Source organism: Manacus vitellinus, unplaced genomic scaffold (genome assembly GCF_001715985.3).
Source record: "Manacus vitellinus isolate BGI_N305 unplaced genomic scaffold, ASM171598v3 scaffold_7_pilon, whole genome shotgun sequence".
Classification (NCBI taxonomy): Eukaryota; Metazoa; Chordata; class Aves; order Passeriformes; family Pipridae; genus Manacus; species Manacus vitellinus.
The window spans coordinates 857276-879148 of record NW_021940813.1 but is presented as its reverse complement, the minus strand read 5'-3'; the positions used below and the strand labels follow the sequence as shown (position 1 = coordinate 879148).

At 40.3% G+C, this 21873-nt stretch overlaps 1 pseudogene; it reads left to right on the top strand.

The window, feature by feature from the left end:
* LOC108641566 lies at positions 1-16190 on the top strand (annotated as a pseudogene).
* The last annotated feature ends 5683 nt before the right edge of the window (positions 16191-21873 follow it).

Here is a 21873-nt window from a genome sequence, read left to right as displayed (position 1 = left end):
ATGGAGAACGGGCCAGTAGGTTTCTTTTTTTTGTTTAAATAAAGTTTGCTGTTGTTATATCTGTTCAGAGTCAGGAAAACAAAAACAGTGGGACTATTTCTCCTTGGTTTATATTCCTGTTGCTTCCTTTATACTGATACAGACATGCATCCAGTTGAGCTGATTTATCTGTTCATCATTCCCCTCAACACTCAGCTTTCACTTGGGCCCATTTTCTCATCAATTTAGTGGCTGGCTGTGCCAATTCCAGAGCTGGATCTTAAGAAGAAGAAAAGGTGAGTGTTCAGTGGGAGCCCACGCTGATGTCGGGCTAAAGTGACTGGAATTACATTCCTGGTAATGGTTGCTTTGGCTTTCTGTGTGGAAAGAGGTTTTAAAATTCTACCATGGAGTTAAATTACAATAAAGGCACCCTCAGCAGATGCTTGTTGATGGTGATCACAGGACTCCTACTGTGTTGTAGGACTGAAAATGTTACAACTTGTGGCTTCTGGCAAGGGGTAAATGTTTGCAAAATATGGCCTGAGTTTCTTAAAAAAAAAAGGCATCCAGTAATTAAAAAATAAATTAAATGTTCATGTCATTGAGGATACTGCAATCCTGACCACTAATTTTACAAGAAGCATTTTACAGAAATGCAATGTGATAACTAAAACTTCTCTGTGCTCCTGAAAATTCCAGGCAACGGCCCCTGGAAGCAAATTCAGGAATGCTGAATTGATCCCACCATGTGAATGGAAAGAATGCTGCTTTGTAGGGAAATGCAGGGAGGAATTTTGTAATCATATTGTGGAACGCTTGGACAGGAACCTACAGCACCCCCTGGAAACAGCAGGTCATTCATGTCTCACCTGTCACACGGATTACGTTGCAGTTTGGGAGATTATTCCTAGCCTAGGAGATCATTCCAACTTCAGTTTTCCTGAAAAATAATACAGACTTCATTTTACCTGCACCTCACCTTTGATAAGCTCCTGCTGCATGAAGCCTTTAGTCAAGGGCTCATACCTGCTTTTTGCTTCATTCCTGATTATCTTGGTTCTTTGTGTTTTATGTTTTTTTTTTTTTATTGACAGCTATTACTTATATGGAAAGAGATGGGAGAAGTGATGTCAAGAGAATTTCTGCTGAAGGTTTTTTAAATAGGGGTTTTTTAAGATTAGGGCCTCAACACGTGCAGATTTTAGCAAATTATTTTTGAATGGCAGAGTTTTTCCCTGTCAGGGAACTGGTCTGCTACGTAATTCTAAGTTTAAAGCAGCATTCGTATGAATCTTTATGGAAAAATGGAAACTATTACTGTTTGTATGATATTTGCCTTATTTGGGTACATACACTGGTGTATTTATGATGGGTGTTGGGTTTTACACTTTTTATATAAATAGTATTAAATGTACTCAAAAGCAAACCAAAAAAATCCAATTCTGCAGAAAATTACAGGCAGTCTCTGTGGATGTAATAGCAATAATATACCAGACTTTTTAATATAGTTGGTTTGGCTCTTGTGTATCCTGCTCTTTATTCTTAACACTGTAATCAAGTGTAATTACAGGTGTAGACATTTTAATTAAAGGTGAATGAGTTTTAATTAAAGGTGAAAAAAGTAAAATTGGACCAACATTAACAATGTCTCTGTGACCTAAGCTGAAGAGTGTCACAGTATATACCTAGGAAAATACTTATTTTTACAAAAATTTCCTGTCAAGTCTATGAAGTGCCTTTCTGCAAAAAGCTGTGCTTTAAGGAACAAAGCACTGTGGTATTGCTGCAGTTGTGAGACAGCGAAAAAATCTGTTTGCCACTGAGATTTGCAAGTTTTATCTAGTGCATTATCAGCAGATAGCAGTTACCAGCTTCTCTGCTAAGGTTACTCACAGAAGGTATGAAGTCACTACACGTGTAAGTACTGTGGGCATTCTCAGGGTTGTGGCCCAGTTGCAGATTTCATGTGTTTCGTGCAGGTTTCTGCATTTCATGCAGATTTCAGTGCTCCATAAAATGTCACTTCTTTCTTGTGTTTTAAGAGCAAGGTTGGTGGAGAAGTCGCGAATTTTTGGGGCGAAAGATCCCGGAACGCCAACAACATGTGTCCATTTTCACAGTTACCTCTAAAGGATTCTCATGTTTGGAGAACAGGCATAGCTGGCATCAGTTCCAAAGGACTTTAGAGGAGGTTTTTTCGCTGTTGGGAGAATTTTGATGCAAGTGAAATACTTGATATTTATCTGCCTTTTTTTCCCTCTTTCCTAACTTCACTTCAGCGTTCTTTAGATTTGACTCATAACTGGGTATTTTTGCTCACTCTGAACGCTGTGTCCCACTAGCTTTGCAAGTAACACATGATTATTACTGTAGCAACCACGAAAATGTAAACCACTGGAAAAGATTGCCCAGGGAGGGTGTGGAGTCTCCCTCACTGGAGATATTCCAGAGCCATCTGGACACAATCCTGTGCCATGTGCTCTGGGATGGCCCTGCTGGAGCAGGGAGGCTGGACCAGATGACCCACTGTGGTCCCTTCCAACCTGACCCATCCCGGGATTCTGTGATATTTGCATAAAATTTGCTACCTTGAATTCAAATCTTCTTTCTTTTTGAGGGGACTGAAACGATCTTTTTGACAAAGATGCAACTTCTCTTGTGTTTTAAGAGCATATATGAAAAGTTTTAATACACCCGTTTTAAAGATAAATAAATGAACTTGGTAGTTCATAGCCAGGTCCAGAGTGTTTATTGTTCATCTGAAGAAAGATAACAGAATATCTGATGTTTCCTTGGTCAGCTGCAAATGTTTGGGATTTTTTCTTTACTGGAACAAAAATCGGACATTTGCAACAAGCTCTTTATATAAGTTTAATGTCCAAATGTGGCTAAGATTGGCTTCAGCTAAAAATAGGTTTTATCTTGACCATTTTTTGGTGTCCTGTGTTCAATAAAATCATTTTTCCATTCTGTTTTGACTGTGCTATTTCTGTATCAAGTAAACCAGGACAATAGCAGTTGATATCCTTTTTTTTTTTAACAATATTGATATAAATAGTGATGCTTATATTTTTTTTTTCTGCATCTGGAAGGTGTTCATTCCCAATGAAAAGTGGCTTCGTGTTGATATGACATTAGGGGGAAGGACCTTCTGTCACTCTTGGCCTCAGAACCTCAGCTGTTATTTATGGCTACTGAGCATTACCTTTGCACCCACAAGTGTGATGACATTTTCTTACCATCTCCTTTGGTCTAACTGTTGAGCAATATAGTTCTTAGAAAAAGAAAAAGGTGCAGGAAAATTTTTTATCTGCTCTACAGTAATTTTTTCATGTTGTATGAGTTTTTCTGTTTCACTTCAGCGATATAATTGAAAACAAAATATTGGTGAAGAAGAAACAACTGAATTGAGACAACTAAACAAATTTTCAAACATCATATGATGTAGGTTTAATAATGGCGAACTATGAATCAAAACAACAGCTTTGTTTTTCAGAGGCCTTTGATCCTTTTTTTCCTTACGTCAATCTAAGCCTTTCAAAGGTTCATGGGTTATCATCCTTAAATCCCATTTCTCTATTACCCATGATTTTTTCATATTAAAATTGTGACAAAATTAATGATGTAAACTATCTTTTTGAGGTTAAGAACAGACACTAATGAGGATGAAAATATAATTCCACGCAAGGGAATGTCAGATTGGTGGTGCTTTTACACAGACATTGTCTCCCTCACGTGCATCACATCCTTGAACTGGAACCAGTGTGATATTTAAGTAAATATATTGCAGTGGTGGAGTGAAATTACTTTTGTTTTCTGGTGGTGGTTATAGTCCAGGCTCTGCTTTGCTAACCTTCACCTTACTAGGTCTAAATTCACTTCCAGTTTCCTACTAACATTTCAGCTTGGAGATTGTTTTGCCATTACACATATAAAAGGTGAGTTCCTTCTCATCTGTGTGTTATTCCTGGAGAGAATGACTAGAAATATCCTTTTGGCTCTGACTTTAGCATATCTGCATTCACATAAGGCTTTGACACCTCTCATTTCATTAATTATTCCTTACATCAAACAAGGAATGACATAAAAATCTGAGAGTGAATTTTATAGAGAGTGTTCTGTTGTTTCGTCAGTCTGTGAGAAACTCTATCTCTGTAAATAAAAGTTTTTATTTACTAGTGGATTACACATGTAGTACCCCATTCTTTTCTTTTTAGAGCTGTAAACCTAAATATATAATATTAAGCATTAGTTATGACAACTTTTGCATTATTTGCATAGTTTGATTGCAAACTGTTGTTACAAACAAATCTTACTGCCCTTATGTCTCGTATCTTACAGGAATCATATTTCTTACAGCAGTTATTTTTGTTACTAATGCTCTTTAATACATACCAATATCAGTCTTTACTCACATACTGCCATGATTGGTCTATTTATTTTAAAAATGGAGAGATTCAGAAAAAGTTCAAAGCCCTCAGAATTTTACTTTGCTGCATCTGTCAGTGAGCACAGCCTTTGCTTGAAAAACATGCTTAAAAATCACTTAATTGATTTCATGTTCCATTTTTCATTTATGTAGGTGGGCAGTTTTGGCTGATGGAACCCTGGACTCCGTAGCATTCTGCTAAATATTTTCACACATGTTTTTTCAAGTTCAAACTATGTCGTGAATTTTATTAATTAAAAGAATGTTTCCCAACCTAGTAGGCAGGCTCCACCAGACCCAGAAGGTGGGGTAGGGCACACTGTGAAAGAGGAGAATTTTGAGGGCAGGGAAAAAACTGCTTACCTTTCCCACCCTCCTGCAAATATGTTCCCACAGTTATGAACATAATTCTCTTTGAAAATCACCCATAGAGCTTCCCCTGACACTCGTGGTACCTCTTGCTCTGTCGGATTCAGTTTCCCCCAAAGGTAAAGCTTCCAACTCAGGCAACAGCCCCAAACATTTCCCTCCTGTTTACATGTAAAGAATATTCAAGAAAGTTCCGGTGAAATACTCAAAGTTTTGGTGCCAACAAATTAAAATGGGTTTAAGCCCCATATGATTACTCTGATTAAGAAGTGAAGTGGTTCTCGATCTGTCTGGCTCAATATTTTAGTTGATTCACCTTATTATGCCTGTATGTTTCCATATACACAAGACCTTTGGAGTTCTCAGATCCTGTTTCAAGCCCTTCAGAGGAAATAAGGGCTTGTCTCCCTTAGGGAGCTGTTGTGAAATACATTGGAATATGAATTTAAAATGCAGGGTTTGCCTGGATTAACTCCTTGTGTGAACACTCTGTTCTGCACACACAGAATGCCTGGCAGCTTAGTTTAATCCACTCTGCTAAGATTAGGATGATTAAAACCAGATAATCCAAAACAAATGTGGTTTTTTTCATTTATATGTTTTTCTTAAAAAAAAAAAAAAAAAAGACTGCTGTTTACATTTTAATCAGCTGTACATTGTCAGCATGGCAACATCAGCCCAAGGAGTTTCACTTGTTTCCCATTTCCCTTCCCCAGTGTTTGATTTGGTTGAGAGCCAGATCAGCTCCTTGTCCCAAATTCAGGGTGTGGCCTTACAAAATTTGTGCCAGCACAGCAGAGAGGTTAAGGGTTAAATTATTGGGAGCTGAGGGGAACACTGAATTTGGACTGATGCAGTTGATGCAGTCGAATGACACCTTGTGTCACCTGAAGAAAATGCAATATGAGTCTACTTTCACTCTCAGGTGTGGATTTTTTGTGGAGTGAGGCAGAGGCTAGTTAAGGTTTAGTCCCCCATGTCACATAAGTACTGACTCCTGCAGTGCTGCATCCTGACACTTGATTCAACTCAGTCACTGTGCAGCTTTCCCATTTCTGTTGGAATTACCTGCACTGCCCTCATGGCCTTCCCATGAATAGGAGCAGGGAGAAGTGGAGAGAGAGGAGAAGGTAAAAATGTACCAAAGAAATAAATCAGCAGAAGCACATTAACAGGCACATCCCTGCCACAAAGAATGGGGACTACTCACCTAGTTAGCCTAGACAGATTTTTCAGCCATGAGAGGATAGGTGAAAATCCAGGGCCTGGTTTGTGTTGTGGATACTGCAGAATGTTCTACATTTTTGTAGTTGATGTAATTGTGTCTGTGTTGGAGTGAGTTAATTAAATGTTACTGCAATATTTACTGGTGTCTGTTGGGTTTCTAAAAACACTTAATTCTATATTCATGCCAGTTGATTACCTGCCAGAACTGTCTTGTCTTCTCCATGCTTCTATTTTGGTTTAAGGTTACCCTCAGTAACCCAGTATGGTTTTATAAGCATGTTGCTCTTCATGTATGATACTGAGGAATAAGCTGATACAAATCAGAAGAAACTTGTTTATTGCCACTGGAAAAGTAGTTCATATGAAAAAAAAAAATCTATTTTAAAAAGTCTTTCACTGCAGCGTTTCTTACAAAATTCACTTAGTGCTACATTTAACATAGCAACTTGTGAGAGATCTTCAGATTATTTTTTTTTTTAATTTATCTAATATAATTGCAAAAGCATTTCTATTTTATAGCACCACTATTTAAACAGAATAGTTCCTATAATCCATTGGCAACTCTCAACTTAGACTAATTGGGAGTTGAATGCCCTCAATTCCCAATTAGCCCAAGCTGAGAAGTGCCAGTACTAAACAAGGCTGGGTTTCCTCATGAGTCTGCTTGTGGTTTATAGTTCATGTACCATTCAAACAGACTTTTCACTTGCATTCTATCAGGCAGGATCAGAGCTGTCTCCCTCATAACAGTATTTCAAGGTGAGCTTACTGTTCTTTCCGTTCCCCTGATCCCTTCAAATCAAGGGAAGAGCACACCTTTTGCTGTCCTAGTTTTTCCCAGCTCTGTGGTAAGAAAGAGCATTTTTAATGCATTCTCTGTGTTGAGAGCTACCTCTTGTGTTAAAATTATTGCCATGGCTTCAAAGCTGATGTCCTGCCCTTGGCTGTATTGGAGAAGCCACATTCCATTGACAGCCTTTCATAGCAGATGCCTTGGTTGCTTGAGTAAGGGCTAAACTATGGGCTGTATTTGCTGTGTGTGCAGTTCAGCTTCAGACCCACTGAGTGTAGGAGCAGAACCTCTCCAGAAGAAAAGCCTTTCTGCTGAAGAAAAATGAGGCGATTTGTGGGACTCTGGCCCTGGAACAGATCATTCTGTGCTTGCTTTAAACAAATCAGTTTGGCTTTGTTTTGTAAAACGTGTCAATAAAGTCCAGATCCGATTGGAACCCTCTTGGTGAGCCCCTCCAGATATGTGTCCCTTCAATTTATGGGTTAAAGTTGCTTTTTGGGTTGGCTGTTAATGACAAAATCTCATCAGTGGATGCAAGGCAAGATAAATTTGTTCATTTTCCCTCTTGAGATTAGCTGACAGCTGGACTATTTTTTGACTGGGGAACTCACTCCAGGGGCCTGATAATGTAGAATCTCTAGTCTTTAGAGGCACAAAATTCACCCATCATTGTGACCGTAGCTTTAGAGAATAAAGCCCATTAGGACAGGTGAAGGGACTCCATCAGTTATAACAAGAGAGGTGCAAGTTACAAATTAGGAAAGCCATTTTAATAGGGTATTTTAAAATACTGTGGCCTGTTGAGATAATAGAGGCTATCTATCACTGGGGAACTCAGAAGACCCTTTTCTGAGAGCAAAGTGTACTTGATCCTGCCTCAGCACAAAAAAATAGGTCCTGAATTTTACAGGATCTGTTGTAGTCTGTGTTCTTGACATTCGGAGTGGTGGCATCCATTTTAAAGTGACATGTAAATCATGGTGTCCAGGCATGAAAGACAATTTTCCATTCACACCTCCCACAACCTAACAGGCCAGTGAGGTCTCATCTCTGTGTGGAAGAAGCTTGTCGTGGCACTGAGACAATGGATAGAAGGTGATCAGCCTTTTCCAGGGACCCTCAGTAAGTAATTGGGTTGAATTCATGAGGGTACACCAAGAGTGGGCTGCTCTGCAAGGGGCAAACTGGGAGAGAAGGGTCACAGTTAGGCAGGGACATCACTGACAGGGTGCAGTCTCCTCACAGGGCCTGAGAAAGAAGAACAGGGCAGGTCTGGTGGTGCTGCCCAGAGCCAACCACAGCCCAGTGACCACCAGCCAAGTCCACTGTGACAACACAGGTCTGAGGTCAAGCCAGGAAGTCCAGATAGAAAGTCAGGGATTCAGTCTGTTGTCCTGTATGTCACATTTTGAATCTGGGGTTAAACAGAGATGGAAATCTTCACGTTGCACTAGAAGGATGATCAGTCCTCCAGCTTCTGACTGAGACATGCTTGGCTTTTTTTTATGGTCCCTCCATCAGAAGTGTCCTGTACTCTGCAGAGGTGACAGAGACACTGATGATCCTGTTTCCTCACTGTAGGCAGGGTGAGGTTTTAGGATTTCCTCTGTCTTTTAATAAGGAGTTTAGAGTTCTGTCCCTTTACCATGTTAATCTGTAGCTCAGAACTCTGCACCAGGAATACCAGCCTGTATTCTACCCATTGCAGTGGATGTGGGTTGTCATCAAGGCTTTCACACTCTTGTTCTACTTGCAGAAATGTCCTGATGAATAGCAGAAATGGAACATATGAAGCACCTACTTGGTTAAATGAACTAGGCAAATACTCTTTGTTAAATGAATTTTGTGTATTAATTTCTGAGACCAAAAGATACCCAACGAGTCACCGAGTTTGATTCACTTGATTATTCTTATCATCAGGAACATTTTATCTTTCCCCACCTCTTGCTCTTGAATTTGAATTTAGTCCTCTTGATTCTTTAGAGTCTTTGATTGGGTCTAGGCTATCTTTCACCTTTCTAAAAAGGTAGCCTTCTGCATAGCTTTTACCTCTATAAGGTAGATAAGACACACTTGTGGCTGCTTTTTTTGCATGAGAGAATAGGATACTTCTTTACATCTATCTGAAGTTTTTTCCTAAAAGTAGTTTTTCAGCTCTATTTACACCTAAACATAAGACTTCTTGGGATTTTGCCCTTGTCATGTGTCAACTGTCAGAGCTTTCTACTGCTGCTGTTAAAGCTTGCACTGTGTCCTCAGCACCAGAGGGTTCCTGAGCTCTAGAGATCTGAGGACAGAGCTTTTTATATGCAAAGATGGTTTGGTGGATCGCTGATTGCTTGTGGTTAACCACCAGGTGAACGTAAACGTGAAGACAGAAAGTGTGAAGATAAAAACAAAAAAGGAGATCAGCAGGCAGAGTTCTTGGAGATGTGCAGTTGTCATGTACTCACTACCCCACCATCCTGGCTCTCCAGAGACTAGGAAGATGTAGAGAGGACCACATCAATGTCTGTATACATATATATAAAGTAATATATTAACAGTAAGACATAACTATGTAATAATCTTTTCTCTTTCTACATAAGAAAGAGGACAGTACTCGTGCAGCTTTTTTTTATTGTTTGTTTGGCTTAGATTTCTTAGGCATATTTCAAGGAAGGTGTAGGCTATGGGAGTACTTAAGAACCCACACTCAAGACAAGGTTGTATCATCTCCTATTTGTGGAGGGATGTTCTCCAATAACATCAAGATTTTTGATCATGCAAGGAGACAAGTTTCAGAAGACAGTAAATGGGTGTGCTCTTATTTCTGTTTATATTTCTAAAATTCAAGGTGCTTTTTGATAACATGTGTGTGTGATTTAATAAATATTACTATTTTTCATGTAAGTCCATTGCATGAAAGCAGGGTTAGCTCCAGGAAGGCCACTGTTTTCATGAGGCACAGAAGTTTTCTTGGTTTTGCATGCTTGGTGAACTGGAGCAATGGAAGTGAACAACAGAACACCTTTAGGTCTGTGTTTCAGCACAAAAGCTTTTCCCTTGGCACTGCCTGTCTTCCCTTGGTGGCCATGGCACAGTGTGACATTCCACTGATGCTGGGGAACTGCCCACAGATGGGAAGGACTGTTGATTGTTGAAGAAACAGCCTCTCTGGGAGCCACACTTGGATTAAAAAAATCTCTGCAAGTAAACCCAATGAGCATTTAACTACTTTCAAGTCAAAAAGCAATTTTTTTCCTCTCCAGCTTTGCTTTTCCAGTAAGCATTTTCTTCACCAGAACGCTCCCTACCTCAACCAACTGTGTGTTGATGTGCTAAAAAGGAAGGGAGAGGTGGTGTTTTTATTCTGGTTCTAAGTGCTTGGAACATATTTAAGATTTGTGGACCTTTTGGTGATGGAAAGTAGGTGCACTAATTGACAGAAGATCTCAAATTTCAAGCTGTTGGTGTTTTGAACAGATTGTTGTTCTGTTTAGGATAAAATTGACTTACTGAAAAACAACTGATTTCATTAAGCCTAAATTAAATTGGTAATGAAAAAGCATACTGAAACTGTCTCAGTGCTGTATTAGTTTATTAATGCAACTGACAGCTATAGGTTATTAATTAATAAATCTTCATAAGTTATTTGCATTGCCACTGAGTCGTTTCTGTTTAAATTCAGAAAAAATATTTGCTTGTCAGAACTGTCAGAAATGAAAGGCTGCTATGAGATCACATAAGGAAACATGGCAAGTCAGAGCTCTTTAAAATAAAACATACTTTTTTCAAGGTCACCTTGTACAGAACAGGTTGGATAAACTGCAGACTTCAGATGTTCAGCCTGGAGAAGACTCCAGGGAGACCTTAGAGACCTTTCCAGTGCCTAAAGGGGCTCCAAGAGAGCTGGAGAGGAATTTTAGACAAGGGTCTGGAGTGGTAGGACAAGGAGAACTGGCCTTAAGATGAAGGAGGGCAGGTTTAGATCAGCTAATAGGAAGAACTATTCCCTGTGAGGGTGGTGAGGCCTTGGCACAGGTTGTCCAGAGGGTCTGTGGATTCCCTATTCCTGGAAGTGTTCAAGGCCAGATTGGATGAAGCTCAGAACGTTCTGGTCTAAAGAAAGTTTTCCTGCCTTTCCTGAGGCAGGAATGAGATGATCTTTAAGGTCCCTTCCAACCCAAACCATTCTATGATTCTATGGTTAAGAAAATCAGTATATGAAACCAGGGCAACTGTGTTACAAATGCTGGAAGGTCAGGACTTTATTACCTGGAAATTCCATTCTTTGTGCCTTCAAATCAGAAAGTTTGAGGGGCTTTTCTGCTTTGCAGTAGCTCCCATGCAGATCTGTTTACTTGCTTCCACGACTCGGGGCTTGTTTGGAGCCAAAGGTGTGTTTTAGCTTGGGCTGCAGCTCTGCTCACCTTGTAGTGCATAATCAGCCTCACTCAAACAGTGCAGTCCTTCCCTGACCTAACCACAATCTCCCTCAGGTCCCCAGAGGTTCCCACAACAGCTATGACTTGCTGGGAAAGAATCCTGCAGCATCTAAGCACGAGGAAACCTGTGATATTGCTGTCGGACACACAGGAAATGCAGAGAGGCGGGTGGGTCTCTGCTTTGGGAGTAGGAATGTTCGAGCCATGGAGCCAGACCTGGGAACATTTAGGCTGTATAAACACACAAGCAGCTTTGTGCAGACTTGCTCAGTGAGGGTAGATTCTGCTTTCTAGTTGCATTCTTAAGGAAACACGATTTTTCACTGACTGCAAGTCAACACACGGATGCTGAGCAACTCTGCATTTCATTAGATGCTTGTTGTGAGCTCCCAGCTCTGACCATGCTTGTATTTAAATGGTTTTATAGTTGACGTGCATCTGGCTAAAATATCTCAATTTTCATATTTTATGCTAGAAAATAGAGAATTGCTTTTGTTTTGTTGATTAGTTTTGTTTTATTCCTTTCTCTCAAGGTGCTTTTGAAAAGAAATTGGAAAAGAATCCAAATCAAGGGGGTTTATAATTTTATTAACTAACGAAGCTGTTTAAATATGCTGTTGGGTTTGTTTTTTTTTTTTTCTTTTTTTTTTCAACTAAAGCATAACACAGATTAAGGCAGATTTGATATATTATATAAAGCCCATGGCTAACTGAACTATTTCCTTCTGGTCACTCTGGCTGCACTCAAAACCCTGTGAACTGTACAGTGTGCCTGGCTGTCCTTGTCCCCTGATAATTCTGCCTGTGTTCTGCTTGCATAGCCAGGGAAAATCACAAGGTGGCTGGACCAGGAGCAAGGATTACGTGAACCTGTGTCGTGGCCCAGCAACCCACAGTGAACCAGCTGCCCTGTGAACTTGGCTGAGGGAGCTGGGAGACATCCCATGGTCCAAATGCTCAGGCACAACCCAAATCCCTTCAGATATTAAAGCCAGTTACGTCCCTACCTCATCATTCAGCTTTCTTTAAAAATCCTGGCAGCACACGTCTGCATGTTGGTGCAGACTGCCAGTGCAGACATGACACTCTCCTACTCCTACCCCAGTGCATTGTGTAACAGCTCTCTGATAAACATGGAAACTCTCTTTTAAAGAGCCTACTTGCCTACAAGTATTGACGCTGAACTAAGCTGTGATGTGAATGCAAATGCTGAAGATATTCTGAAATCGCTCCCTACGCGGACTTATTTCCACGCTAACAAATTGTTGGATGCTCCCATTTCGAGAGACTGATGAGATTCACTGATGCAGTTCTGCAGATTAAATTATGCCAGACTAGTTTTCCACATGAATTTAGGGAGTTTAAAAAAAAATAAATAAAAAATTCCTGGTCTAGGACAAACTACAAGGAAAAGTGCCTATGCAAGGAGTGATTCCAGAATAGTTACAGTGCATTATATTTGCTTCCTTTTCTTGGAGAAAACATTAGCACTTCAACTGCATGTTTTTCTCTGGACATTTATAAAACACTGGGCTGATTACGAAATAATGCATGGCATCAAATTCAAACCAAACAGATTTTTGCCTAAATTCAAACCTTCTTCATGGAGACTCTTCCCGCTGCAGGAATTCATCCGGTTGCTGATTCATCCGCACGGAGCAGCGTTTGTTCAGCATTAAGTTGTTACAGCCCTTCCTGCCCGTCTGCCAGAGGTTCTCCCAGCTCCAGAGTTGCCAGAGAGCAAACCTGTGTCTCAGCCACTGCAGCTCAAAGTCTGGCAGCTGAGCAAGCACCGAGCATGGCTTTGCCCCAGGCAAATAGATCCGAATGTGAAACGGGGAGGTGGAGGGCAGACGCTCTTTCTGCCACTTTTTTTTTAAGAGTGGTAATACTTTAAAAGTAGATTTGCCAGTGCTCATCTGTCAGAAGGCCTCCAGACAACATCCACCTTTTAGAAACCCTCCCAAAGTGCCACGGGCAAAACAACAATCATCCTTTTTGTGAGGGCCCAGAGAATGAAACACGATCCTCTAGGTCTGTTTCACTTACCACCTATTTTCTGGAAGTAATCTGAAATGGTCTATTTGACCATTATTTCACAACACCCTTTATTGCATCTGCATTCCATTCTGATCTCGTTCTTTCTCTGTATATTTTATTCCCAACTGTATTAAAATATGATAATTTTAATATGATACTTTAATTTTTTTTGTCGTATGTGAGAGCAGACAATACAAAACTGAAAGCAGGTTTTTTTTCTCTATTATCCTTTCCAGTTAACCATGTTACATGTGCCCTTTGTGATATGGTGGGCACAAGGCCTCTTCACTGAAAGCACACATCCATTCCTGACAGCATCAAGAACATCCTTTCCATTGTCCCCTCTGTGACAGCAGGTGAGAAAACTTAAGGCTCATGGCATTGTGATGTGGTGGACCAAGTTGCATATATAAGCACTGGCAAATTATGTTTAAACTTGCCTGAGAAGATGAGGGGCTTGGCCTTTGGATGCTGGAAATGGGATAAAATATTTAAGCACTTTTGAGTTCGCTTTGTGGGTGGACAGAAGGAAATAATCGGAATTTCTAGACCAGAGAGGATGAAGTGACTGCTTGACAGTGGACAAGAATTTTCTCTACGTGAACATAAAAAAGGGGGATAATTGTGGAAAAATTACCCAGATTTGGGCACGGTGTGGATGTGTGGGAAGAAAGAGGGAATGGAAAATGAAATCCAGAGCACATCAAAGAGATGTCTGCACTTTTCCCTTTTCACAGGTGGAAAAACTGAGGTAGAGAAGCAATTTACACATATTCCGCTTTCACTTGTTATTGTCAGAGCCAAAAATTTCTACCTCCCAGTCCTAAACATTAACCACAAGGCTACTCCTCCGTGCTATTATATCTGTTATTTGTTTTGCCTTGTTTTCAGTTTTAAGAGCGCCTCTGATCTGCATAAACATGTCGAAACACACAGTGATTCAGGTGCCTACAGCTGTGATGTTGAAGGATGTGGTTTTATTTCACGGACCTCTCTGACTCTGGAGACAGCACTGCAAGAGAGTGCATGTGGGGAGTATATTAAATAGCAGGGTAAAACATATTTCTATAAATGAGACCAAAGTTTCAAATTTACATGTATTTAGTTTCACGTCAGTTAAGGAAATGTTCTATTTTTTTGCACCAAATCAAGCATTTATTTGCACACATTTCTGGGGCTCTTGTAATCATTATGCAAATGCCTGATTCCCCCTCACCTATAGGTCTGGAGTGCTTACTTTAGGTACATGCAGTTGCACACTCAGAGTCTTAAACCATGGCCAACTCCCTCCCCCTCCTTTTTTTTTTTCTTTTTTTTCTTAAAGAAATAAACCACATGCCAATTCTAATCTCAACAGCAAAACATTGCAGGGATTAAAACCCCATGTCACTTTTCTCCTCCTTGTTCATACTCCAACCTTAGAACCAATATGCTACTTGAAAATAGAAAAACTTTTAATTGGGTGAGTGTGGTCACACATTAAAGTTCATTTTGAGTAGCTATAATTTATGGATGCTTGTTGCCTGTTTCTTCAGCTTTTCTGAGCTGAAATCACTGCTGTGTTGTAAAATGAATATATTTTAGTGGGAGCTGTGTGTCACACTGCTCTTGGAGATATCTCCAGCACTGATGGCCAATGCAGAGGATTTCCATTGGGGTTCCTCAATCAGACAAGTTCTAACAACCTCAAATAGGAAACGTTTCAGGAAGCTGACTTCAAAAAGGTTTTCAGTTATTTAGTGTGGTTTTCCCTTTTTCAACAAAGGATTAATTTTTGTCATATATACTTGCAAGCCTTCCATGACTCAAAACCAGTCATTTTTCCCAAGAATAATGGCATTCTGAAATATAAATGCCACATCTTTCAGAAACGTTTATCCTGGAGTTATTCATTGACCAGACATCTTCGAAAGGTTCATAATCTCAGCAATCATTCTCATTCCAGGTGTGTTACCAGTTGATTCTTGTACAGACCATAAAGTATTTTTTTCTAAAACATTTTGTTTAAGAGATGCAAATATTTAATTAAAAGCTCTCTTAAGTTTGATTGCATTTTAGGCATTCTGAGTGTGAAACAATTTACTACTAAAGTTTCGCTATCGTGATGGAAAACTTAGTCTAAAGATGGGTAAAGCAAGGAAATAAAAAGGCCTTTTTGCTTTTATTGCTTTTTCCACTGTGAAAATCTTGTAGCCTTGGCTGTTGGAAGAAATTTTTTAACCCTGCAAATTTATATCCACCCAAAGAGAGTATGTAAATGTAGGAACAGCTTCCATAGTATAAACAAGACAGGACATTTTGAGACAAAAGAATCCAACAAATTAAATATTATTATAAATAGGTAGCTCTTATTTTCTGTTATGTGATGTGTATTTGATAAAAACTACTTACTGGAACCCTCATGCAAGTGTTCCTTCACACAGAGTGTCTTTTGTTTGAGTTCCACATAGTATACAGCAATCTAATTCAACTTTTAATCGCTGACATTATCAGTTTTGGCAATCTAATTTAGATATTATTCTTATTTTCTGCTGTAAATGCTATGCTTGTAACTTATATTTTTCATTATTTTCAATTGTATTCCCTTAGATATAAAGATGACAGTGAAGGCCATCAGAGTTTGGATGTAACTGCTGTGGGTTGGGGTCAGGATCCCCAGATGGTAACAAGTCTTGACTAAGTCAAAACAGTTTTGGAAAAGAAGAGGGGACACTTGAATGAGCTTCAGCCACAGTCACCAGCTACTGGAGAAAATGTTCTGGTGGAAACAGGGACTTCTCTGCCAGAGCCAGTCTGGGCTGAACTTCAGGCTGTTTTTGAACCTGTTGTACTTCCACTGAAGTTGATGGAGCAACACCAACCAACATGATGGAAAACCCCAGTAGGAATGGATCTGGGCTTGGGAATTCAGAGATATTTCTAGAAAAACAGGTTCTGTTGGATTTTTACTGTGAATAAATCAATTTTTTTTTTTACTCTCCGGAAGAGGTTTACTTTTTTAAACAAAATATGTCTTCAAGTTTTCACTTTTATCCTTGTCAAATCTTTTTGCAACACTGTGTTTTCTCAGCTTTCTTGTTAAATTATTCTGATATGCTTAGAGAATATATGCAAGACAAACACGACATTATGCACATAAAGTACTTTAATTTATAGCCATTTATATTCCTATATATGATGTTTCATTTTGGAGAAGAAACTTTTAAGTTCTGTATATTCACATAGCATATTTATTTATTTCAAAAATATAGCCCATGGGAAAAGTGTTGAGCCGATGCACAAGACAAACAGTTTGAACTGGTAGGTAAAACATCCCATTTTTATTAGTCCACCACGTTATTTATTAGACATTAGATAACAGGCAGTGAGATGTATATGAGGAAATTACAATTTTGGCAAGTTTCTTAGCTTTGCTTAGTGACTTTCAAATTATTTCAAGAGTTATTAAAGAGTCTTTCTTCTAGAGTTGACTTTTAAGTTATAGTCTATCTTTAAATGAATAAATTTAAATTAAAAAAGAAGGTTGTGTCTAAATAAAACGGTTAAAGATGCTCACAGAGGTGACTTCAGGATTTATATACCACTTGTACACATGTGCTCACCGCTGCTTCAGCCTCACAACCTACTGCAGGTTGTCTGTCGTGTTCAGCAACCCTGGCCAGAGAGAGCAAAGGAATTTAAAAGCCCTGTCTCAAATATAGTCAGATTAAAAGAGTAAAAATCTCCTTCCACCGTGTTGCTGCCTCGGAAGCTCCTGCTTTGCAGGCGGCTGAGACCTTTGTGCCCGGGTTTTAATCTTATTAAATATGCTGGGCCCTAAATCGTGGCGATTCAGGTGATGTTTCAAGGGCAGTTGAGCCATTCGAGCGGTGGGGGCAGCCAGACAGATGTGGGTGGCAGCCTGATTTTAATCTGCCTTTTGTGCAGGAACCAGAGAGCCAGCATTTTTAAGACTTTACAGCGCAGGGAAAACTGACTCACGTTTCTCTGGGCAATGAATAGGTACCACTATAGCCTCTGGGATTTCCCCTGCTAAATATCAAAGGCCTGCAACAAACAACCGAGGTGTTAATGCTTCCCAAAGAAAGAGTCCTTTATAATGGAAAGTATTAGTCAACCAGAACACAGAGGAGTCCTTCCCAGATCTTTTACAATAGCTTACCAGAAGTCTCTAATCCAATATCCAACCATTTACTCCCCATGTCTGCCCGATTGGGAGGTTGCTGCCTCCAGTGCAAGCTGCACTGCAGGTACCAAGGTTAATTTGCACCAAGGCCATTCAGGGTTTCACATGACAGATTTAGACACGGCATTATAGATTTGTACTCGAGCTCTGGGACTGCACTAGCTGGGCAAGAACATGACCTGCAAGTCCCAAATTCCCACAGCTTCGTGTGAGCCTGTTAAATACATTTTGGAAGGCAAAATCAGCTGCAGGGGCAGGCCCAATGGGATGAGAACTTATTAATGGAGACCTATTTTTGAAAATCATATTTTAAAATCATTTCCCTCACTTATCCTGCTTAATGACACGCTAGAGTTTTGTCCTGCTATTGCTTAGGTACCTGCTTCACTTTATTACTATTATTCACAGAGTTTGCATTCACACGAGGGCTTTGCAAAGCGAGAAAGTTACATACTTCTTTCTTTTCTGTCGTTAATCTATTTTAGAATTTGCAGTCTTGTATATAGTTTATACGCAGAGGCTTTGCTAACACATCTACAAGGCAAGAGTAGTTAGAAATCACGATTTTTAAGGGGGTTTTTTCAGTGTTTTTTAAGATTTTGTGTTAAGATTTTTAATTAATGTTAAGATTGTTACCACTCCAAGATGCTGGTTTGCACATACGAAGCAAAACAAAACATCCATCTGAAAGCATTTTGGTGAAAAGAAGCTTTTTTTTTTCTTCTTTTTTTCTGACGTTGATATACCAAATTTTAATTAATTTATTTTTTTTCAGGCCGGTTATTTGTACTACAGTAACTGCGTGTAAATCTGTTTGGGTTTGAAAACTAGAATTTTGTTTCTGCTTAATTTTCGAAGTGATTCTCAAGCTGTTTCCCCATACACACAGCAAGGGCTGCTGAGTGTGATCCCAAAAAAGAGGCTGCTCTGGGGACTGAACTCGCTGAGTGTGATCCCATAAAAGAAGCTGCACTTGGGACTGAACGCTCTGAGTGTGATCCCATAAAAGAAGCTGCACTTGGGACTGAACGCTCTGAGTGTGATCCCAAAGAAGAGGCTGCACTGGGGACCGAACTCGCTGAGTGTGATCCCATAAAAGAAGCTGCACTGGGGACTGAACGCTCTGACTCACCTGCCACCCTGTCCCACGACACGGTGTGACATGTGTCGGGCAAATATCTTTTCCCGACACACACTTTTATCCGGTACCTCCTGGGAGAAAGCGGCTCCGCGGGAGACAGGGCGTTATTCGCCAGGATTTGTGGGATCCAGCCTGAAAAACAACTTCTCCCCGCGCACAGCAGGTATGAGGCGGCCGTGAGTCATGAGGGACTCGTTCTCATGGAGCCAGATCATCAGATAAAGGACCTGGCGCGGGTCCACCGGGCGCTGTAAAACCAGCGCGATGGCTGGAGCGGGGCTCTGGCACGGCATCTCCGCGGATTTCGGGGCGACCGGGCTAGCCCTTGGCTCTGCGGAGGCAGGAGGAGACAGCCCTGTCACGCTGACAAAGAGCCTCCCCCTTGATAATGACCCCGGAGATGGTGCCCTGCAGCACAGCCAACAGCAGGGGAAAAAAAAAAATAATAAAATGTACCTGAAAAATGACCGGCGCCTGCCAAGAAGCAGAGCAAGACCCAGCTTGAGGAAATCAGGCAGAACACCTTCTCTGTTCTCCGAGAATGAGAATTTAAAACTAGGTATTCTTTTCCTCAGTACCACAAAACCAACCGTGTTTAGTCGTTTGCTGCTAACGCGAATGTGATTAATCTTTGAGGGTTTTTTTTAATTTTTTTTTTTTTTTCCACTTTGTGCGGGCTCTCTACCATCACAAACAGAGCTGATAACAAGATATACGTAAAATTTTGGTTGTTTAATACTTCTCAATCAGGTTCCCGAACGCAGGGCATTTTTTATCATCCTTACAGAGGAAGAGTGTTAGCAAATGTAATTCATTAGTTTCTAAGATAGCAGAAATGTCTCTGGGGAAAAAAAAAATCTCAAAGCTGGATCACTGAGCAGTGCTATTATTTTGCACAGGCTTTAAAGTTTAGTGTCTGGGAGAGGAGTGGTTGCCTTGATACGATTTTTAGCATATAATTCCATTAAATAAGACATGTTAAAAGCAATCTGCAAAGCCTCCCTAAAGCCCCAAACCAGTAATTTTCTTACTAGATCACATCAAGTACAGATGTGTTCTGTTACTGTCTACAGTAAGGAGCTTATGTGATCTCCATCAAATGATGATGTGCCTCAGTTCTCTGCCTCTAAAGAAGAGTTCTCAGATTTACAAGGAAGCCACAAGATTTTTATTAACTTGTGTTCTCGTTTGTTCAGCTATTATAGTCACAAAAACTAAAAGGACTTTGCTGAAGGCACAAGCATGGTCCCCCAGTCTGCCTTTTAATTAATGGCTTAACTTTTGTATGTCCAAATCAATCCATAAAGGAACTGACTCTTGGGGTACTGAGCAGGCAGAGCTGCCATTACTCTAAGCTTTGAACTAGCAAAAACTCATCCCTGTGCCTGGCTGCCTGGAGGACATTCCAGCTGGAATGTCATTGACCAGTAGGATTATCTACACTGCTTTAAAACTTCTCTTCAGCGGACACGGATGGTTTAAGATTTCCCACCCTCTTCCTACCACTCGTTCTCATCCCCACACCAAACTCCTCAGTTGCCTGTGAGGGTGTGCTTTAAATGACATCAGAAAGGAACCCAAGCATCTCCTACAATGTGCAATTGTGTCCCTTTCATCACCTTCTTCCGAGGTAGTTTCCTTCCAGCCTACAACCCTCCCTTGCTGTCGACATTCAGGAGCACCTGGTAAGCCAGGCCAGCTTTCTGGTCTGCCTGAAAAATTCACCGAGGGAGTGGTTTTTTTCTTTAAGTGAGATCACTGAGCTGATTCAGTTACTGTTCAACCACGTGAATGCAAGGGCAACCTCAGGAACACCAGCACGACACAAGAAGGGGATGGCAGCCTCCCTCAGAGGCAGGGTGGCAGTGGGCAAATAGACGGATTTTTGTTTATTAGGTTTGGAGAATTGCAACCTGCAAATCAATGCTCTTTTATTTCAGCTTTAAGGCTATTACCTAGTTGCCAGCTGCTGCTCACAAAAAATAGGTGCGAAATAATTTAGCTCTAACATACAGGACAAAGGTGCCCTTTCACCTCTTGAAGCACCAGGTTGGTTGAGTTCATACATGCCAAGCAACCCTTTAGAAGGATTTCAATCTAAAAAGAAAAGGCTGAAGCACTGGATTAAATCCTGTTCTCTGAAAGGACTGAGAAATACTGCAAGACAATGAAAGAGTGAGAAGAGGGTTTCTTTGTGATGCTTCTGGTAACATACCTGCACAGGAGAGAAGGATTTATACAAGGCTGGCTACCTTGCCACAAAAAGCTAAATTAGGTTGGTTTCATATGATTTGTTCTCAATAAACCTAGTACTGACTGCTGTTTGTCAGCCTGGATAATTATAAGCATTTTATTTATTTATTTATTGCCAGGGACCTCTGAGTGCTCTGGAATTCACTTGCTACTTTTCTGCCTCTGGAAGACAAACTCTTCTGGTGCCCTTTTCCGGCCTTCTTACACTTCATCAACTAAAAACTCAGAGCCTAGACAGCCAGTTCTCTGAGCACCCTAGCTGTGAATTTTGCTTAAGACTAGCCCTTTTGAAAGCACTTAAATAACTGAAATTCTCTCAGATGAACTCTTTCCACATTCTGTCATGAATTCTGACTCCTTTCTTGCTGAGGTTTGTTGAAATAATTCTCAAATCACAGTGCAGGTAGAAGGTATACAATCTACTTTTTGATTAAACTTAAGTGCCAACCAAGTGCAAGTGGGGTTTCATCTAGTTCAGTTTTACAACTTTTGCCATCTTCCCAATGAAACAGGAGTTTGAATAACAACGTTCATTAGAGAAATAAAGTCTCTGGTGTGCTATTTGCAACAGAGTCATGCACACCTTCAGAAGTGTCCAAGGCCCTGGTTCTCCAAATCAGTTTAAGAAGAGTTCTTTGAGAGCATGGCACTCTCTCCAGGCTGATCCAGTGAGACCTGTAGCCCCAAATAAAATCAAGGAACAAGTTAGGGTGATAGCCAGAAGAAGGAGGCCGTATAGAAGTGACCTATGGACTTGTCTCTCCACACAGCTATTTTGTATTCCTGATTTATTTATACGTTGATGTTCTCATTCACAGTAAGCCATTGTTTAGTTTAATCCATAGTAAATTAAGCAAGAAGAAGCCCATGTGGAATAAAGCCCTGAGAACAGACTTGATGTCCCGTGTCTTTTGAAAGTAATTAAATGTCTCTGTAGATTCTTTTTTAAATGGAGCTTTGCAAAGAACTGCTATTATCCTGGCTTTAAAACACATTGTCCTCTATCTATTGCCTAACCTGCCAGAC